We start from the raw sequence: 6753 nt of genomic DNA, 5'->3' as shown, positions 1-6753 counted from the left end.
TGTGTAAGCATTTACAGTTTTTTTCAACTGCTTACACACAAAATCTTTACTTGTCACACAGTTTCTGAAACCTGACACTCAAACACCAGAAGCACACACCAAATTTGCAAAACCATACACTAATTCTCGGCCTTTGACCTTTGTTTTCAATTTCATAAAACACTTTTTGCAAAACACAACACACATTTCTCTATGCAACACAAAAATCTAATAGGAATTCATATTATGGCAAAGGTGTTTGCAAATGTTTGTTTTTGAGATGTGTTTGTGATATTTTGAATGCAGTGCTTCATTTTGCAAGAGATGTGAGGCATTTTGCAATTTGTGTGTGCAATTCTTGGATTTGTGTGTAAAGTTTTGGAAAAAAAAAAAAAAAAGAGGCAAAGTTTTGTAAATGTGTGTAAGCAGTTGAAAAAAAACCTGTAAGAAAAACTAATAACTAGATTGAAAAGTTTGAAAGACAAATTTATGCTGGCTTGTCTTAAAGTCTTTTTAAAAAAACGTAAATGGTTTGGTCAGTTAGATGTTCTAGATGTTTGCTAAAGTGTTGCTAGTTGGTTGCTAGGCTCTTGCTGTGCAGTTGCTGGGGTGTTGCTAGAGTATATGGTTGATAGAGTTTGTTCTGGGTGATTACAGACATTCCCACCTCTGTTAATAACAGAAAATCAAACATTGTTTTCAAAACTGATCCAGTTTCAGTGCTTGATATTATTGTATTTCTTTCTAATGTTAGGAAATTCAAAAGTTTTTGTTGCTCCTAAACTTGCACTAAACGTGATTATACCATCTAAGTAGCCTATGTAATTTTAATAAAACCGCATGTCTTCTTTAGTGATACAAGCTCAGAAACATTTACAACCTGTTGAATTTTTTTTTTATATTGTGCATTGACTTGGTGCCATGATGGATATTGAAATGTTGCTATTTATTTTTCATTTTAAACAGTATAGATGATTACTTAATGGTAATACAATATTTGTGAACACTGTGTATGTCAGACCATAAATCCCCAAAAACTATGCATGGGGGCTTGCTTTGATGTTGCCACCCCTCATAGACCCCATGCCACCCCTTTGCCACCCTAAAAAGAATTTCAGATCCGAATTTTAAATCTAGATCCGCCCCTGCAGCTGATGTGGCGAGGGACAAAACATTGATGGGCGAGTGCGTAGAGCAGGGGTGTCCAAACTCGGTCCTGGAGGGCCGGTGTCCTGCAGAGTTTATCTCCAACTTGCCTCAACACACCTATTTTCCACTATGCCGAGCTTGATTAGCTGCTTCAGGTGTGTTTAATTAGGGTTGAAGTTAAACTTTGCAGGACACTGGCCCTCCAGAACCGAATTTGGACAGCCCTGGCGTAGAGACTCGTGTGTGTGCGGGATGCGGGAGAATAAAATCTATTGTATTATCTATTGTATTTATTTTGTGTTGTATGGTTTATGTTTTGGCTGCTCATGCAAACAATTTTCCCTGCGGGGATTAATAAAGTTTATCCTATCCTATCCTATTCTATCCTAAAATGATTCACGAGACTCCCGCAAAATAGAAATATCTAAACATAAAATATCTAAAAACAAATAAATCGTTATTCATCTATTGCACAAAAGCAACAAGAACAGCTAATAGAACATAAAAATGATTAACAGGCACAATCATAGGCAGAGTTTCTATTTATAAGACGTGTTTGCAGTGTTGAGCAATGTTGATTTCTGGAACGCATTGGCCAATCAGAGCTGTTTGAATCCTCTCACCGCTCAAAACGCTGGAGTTCCTGTCCAGTGCTGAAATTTGCGTGCTCACGAATCTTCTCATTAACACACGAATTGTAGACATTATGAAAGATTCATTATGCATATATTTATTGTGTTATAACAGAGCTTTGTGAGACTGTGATAAACTGAGATAAAGGGAGTACCCTTTGCTGGCCTTCTGACATGCCAAACCATGTACGCAGCAGCCTATACTTGTATTTAGTTAAATATAAAAGTGGTTTGTGAATGTTGATGCTTTAAAAACAAATATTTATCGGGAGCGTTTATGCTGAGATGTTGTGGCTAGGAGACACAGAACTTACTTTTTCATGTAAATTGAATGGATGCACAGAAAAAGTAACGTAACTAGTAATGTAACTAATTACTTTTGAAATAAAGTAATCAGAAAAGTAACTTGATTACTTTTAAAAGGAGTAATCAGTAATTTAATTACATTTTCAGAGTAGCTTGCCCAACACTGTCCCTCAATTGTCCTCAGTGTGAAAAGATGGATCTCAAAGTCATACAGTCACTGCTGGAAAGGGTTCAAATATGCAAAAGATGCTGAAAAACGGAAGAATCTCCAGGACATGGAGGATTTTTCTGAAGAACAGTGCTCTCAGTTTAACTGTTCTGGACAAACAAGGGACTCATAAACAACCATCACAAAAAAACAGTTGTGGATCATCCAGGTAACCACACACAGTATTAAGAACCAAGGGTTCCCAAACTTTTGAAGGGGGTTATTTTAATAATTTCAGGGTTTTTTTGTCTTATCTTGTGGACTATATGTAAAAATCTTTTATGTAAAATATCTTACTCAGGACAGTAAATAAAAAATAACATGCATTTTGTATAATCTCTCCTATTTTGTTAAAATTATTCACAGATTCTGCAAGGGGTTCCCAAACTTTCACATGCCACTGTATATATGTATATGTAAGCTGTGTTTTTTTTTCCAGTAATATGTGTATTCATAGCTAAATATATGTGCTTGCTGACTAGCTAAAGTAACTTGGCCAAGCTGAGAGACCAGCTAAGACCAGCTTAGACTGGTTTAGGATGCGTTTTTAAAAGGGTCATTTAAGTCATTTTAAACAAGTTTGCGTTTCCAGATGAGTTTAGTTTCAGAAATAACACATATGTGACAAGACTATTAAAATTCTCTCCTTAATTAAACATAGGGACTAGAAAAGCTTTTCAACTGCACTTATATAAACATAATTAGACAATATGCATTATAGCATTCATCTGGTAAAATGTATAAATGATTAATGAGCTCCTAGGGTTCAAATAATTTGGTTTAAAGCACATACTTTTAAGACAATGAATCTCCACATATTGTAAAACACACAAAAAAAAATTTATCTGGAGCTCGTTAGTCTACTTCTCATAGATAATAAGCACATTTAAAGCTAATTTCTGTTCCCAAATCTTATCTAGTCAGTTGGGGGTCAGTGATTGAGTTCTGCCCTTTTGAATGGAGGTGCTGAAATGAAAGGAGACAAATTACAAGTAATTATCATGGAAAAACTTGCAAATAATTGCCTCCTTCACTGAGATATGTCAAGGTCATACCAAATCTTCTTTTATTATTCAAAGTGAGCCGAGACGTTCTGATCCTGACATGTACTTTTAAGGGTTGGAGTTCTGCACTTCTTTATGGCCAATTTAGGGATCTCATCCAATGCTTTATAGCATTATGTACTGTTTTTCCACGTTTAGATGTTAAGCATCACATTTTTATGGAAGCCTGTTTTCACTACACAATAAAAAATATAAATGTGCAATTCTGAGAAATTTCTCTGAGATCAGAATTCTCATGTTATATTTTGCAATTCTGAAACTCTGAACTGTGATATATAAACTCAGCATTATATGAAAAACAAAAGTCTTGATTGTGAGATAAAAATTCATGATTATTTTTATTTATTTTTTTATTCTGTGGCATAAATGGCCTTCCATATTTCCCTCTCAGGGTGAATTAGGAGAGGATGGAGAGGTTGTTTTCAGAAAGTTAGAACAGGTTTACCTTTCATTTGTTTCGGTTCTTCTTTCTGGCCAGTGGAGATGTTATGCATTTGGAAACAGTTTCTAATTGCTGCACTGCACCTCTAAAATGGAACGGACAGCTTCTGTTGGCCCATCACGATCCTCATATTCACATTCAAATCTTCAGATTAACTGCCTCGGTTGCCAAGGTGAATTGCTTTTAATTTCTTCCATATACCATGTCTATTATTTATGAAGTGACAACTACAATTAATCAAATTAGAAGATAATTGGCAACAAATGAAACACCTGTCATTACAAAACATGTCCAAATGATTAAATACCCATCCATACCTGGTTTACCGCTGATTGCCAGTATGATCTCAGTTCAAACTGTTTGTGATCTCAGTGTTTCATTGAGACCAATATAATTGGATGAAATTCCATTTATCCCTTTGAAATATTGGCTACAAGTGAACACCACACTCTTTGGATGAACGGAAACACATTTCTTTGTCCTCTGATTTACTTCATTGTTGGTCTTCAAGATGCATGGGGTTAGAAGCAATTTTGATTGTGTGAACAGTTTTTGGCTCAGTCTTTCTGCTCTGAAAAACCACACAAACATGAAAAGAACAAATTATAATTAGCATCTAAGTTCTCGTTGGCCGTTTGAATACTATAGAATTATATAGCACAGTGGACAAAGATTTGAGTAGCAATAGCACCAGATCTGCTAGATAAAACCTCTCATCAATAATTTCTGAAGAAACTTAAGACAGGGAATCTTAGGACAGATAGTGAGAGCTATCTGAAAAGCCTAAAGTGTTTTCCCACAGGTTTTCATCTGCATACTTTGAAAAAATCCCAATGTATTGGAAGTCAATGTGTTATCATGAGGATGACAATTTCAGAATTGTATTTTATTTTTGGCTGAATCATCTCTTTAAACGCTTAAAGGAACAGTTTATTAAGAAATGAAAGAAATTGACATTTTTTCATCAGCAAAAGGAGAATCTTTTAATATTCTGGCCACTCTTTTCCACATAATAAAAGTGAATAAGAAATTACAAAAGGACAAAAAAGCACCATAAAAGGTTGTTCAAATGGATCAAAGTCTTCTGAAGTCATATGTGTGAGGAAATTAAGGAAAACAGAAGAATAATGTAAATAAAGTTTGAATTTTGGATGAACTGTTTCTTTAAGAAATTAATTTTAAATCTGTACGAAGTTTAAATGCACTAAAAAGATCTCCTACCCATACTTAAAACTACATTTTTTTTTGTCATTTTTAATGCTTTAAGTAATTATGCAGCACACAAGAGCCTGAAATTTCTTCATGACAGTACGATTATGAACTCTCTGAGCCTATCTACATTATTACCAGCCTGAATCAGCACTGAATATCATCACTTTAGGTCTTTTATTCTTTCAGACACTATTATAATGTTAGATCACTGGCATATGAAGTCATTGAATGCATTTCCTCCTTTGCATCTCTGCCATGTATAATGAGGGGTATTGTGTCTCTTATCAACTGTTCTGACATTTGGCTGCAATTTCTCATTTTCGCATGGATTCCACCGAAGTGATATATTTAGGGCAATTTTCTTTAAGCACAGACAGACCTGTAAAAACGGCATACTGATTGTCAAATAGAGCAGTTATGGAATCTGACGTGGAGTAAAATAACTGCCTAAAATGCTGCTGGGTTTGCTCATTGCTCATTTTACAACACACAATACATGTATAACTATTTCTCCCAATGTTTCCTAAGGTTTTAATTTATATATTTTAAGGAATTTAACTGTCACAAATTAAACCAATTCATCATATGTGACTTTCACATGTTCCATGCAAGCAAACAGCCACCAGCAAAGGCAAATTAGAGTAATGCGACCTTCCTCCTATGATGTGCCAGTTTTATGGAGGCAATTCCGGGTCATATTTTTTATGGCTGCCAGACACGCATCCGTCATTATGACCTCATAAACGTCAGTTTAAATTGGCTTGTTTTGCAGGGCATAAATGGACAAACAAGAACTCTGGATTAATGAAAACCACTTTGTCCAAACACTTCTAGAAATGTAGCATTTCATCAACTCTATTAGGATGAAATATGGGATGACTAAGATAAAATATAGTGTTACAGTACCAGCACTAAATTAAATTACATTTATGGCACAGAATAGTGTATTTTAGATATTCTATGATCTCAAAGTGAGGTGAACATACACATATGTCCTGTACTCCTGCACATACACGTGACATGGCGCACTCACCAGAAGGTTTCTCTCTGTTACAACATGTGTAGTGAAAAAAAAAATGAAACACATTGTTTACCAGAGGCCCTATGAGTAAGGCAGCTGCCATATTTTGTTGTGATAAATAACAATCTTGGTATTGCTCCACTGAAATGACATTGAAATAATAAAAAAAAAATGCTAAAGCCAGGCCATCTGCCCTCCTTCCAAGGTCTTATGGGAATTGGACAGCCTCTGGGTTCAAAACTGGACCCTCCAGGCTTGTCACATCTATAAGGGGACGAATGATTGGAGATTCACCAGACAGTAATCTCTGAAACAAGATTAAAGACATTTTAGCAAAATTCTGATTTAAGATTAACATGGCTAACATTTGCCTACTCTGCTGGATCTTCAGATGCATCACGTAGTTGCATCACATCTGTGTGAGAGTATTTGCACGAAGAGGGGTAAGAGGGTAAGTTGTCCATTTGAGCCGTTAAGGCACGTGTCAAGCACTGAGATTGAGCTCTTCGATATATTGCATAATTTTGATAAAATATGTATAGCATAGTTAGAGGGATTGTCCACCCAAAAATGAAAATTACCACCCTCAATCTCATGTCTTACTTTCTTCTGTGGAACAAGATATTTTGAAGAATGTTGGTAATCAGACAGGTTTGTTTCCCCATTGACTTCTTTTGTATTTTTGTCCGTACAGTGGAAGCCCATGGTCACTGAAATTGGTTACCAATATCTTCAAGTTC

Source organism: Sinocyclocheilus anshuiensis, unplaced genomic scaffold (genome assembly GCF_001515605.1).
Source record: "Sinocyclocheilus anshuiensis isolate Anshui unplaced genomic scaffold, SAMN03320099.WGS_v1.1 scaffold267, whole genome shotgun sequence".
NCBI lineage: Eukaryota > Metazoa > Chordata > Actinopteri > Cypriniformes > Cyprinidae > Sinocyclocheilus > Sinocyclocheilus anshuiensis.
This window is presented reverse-complemented; position numbering follows the sequence as displayed.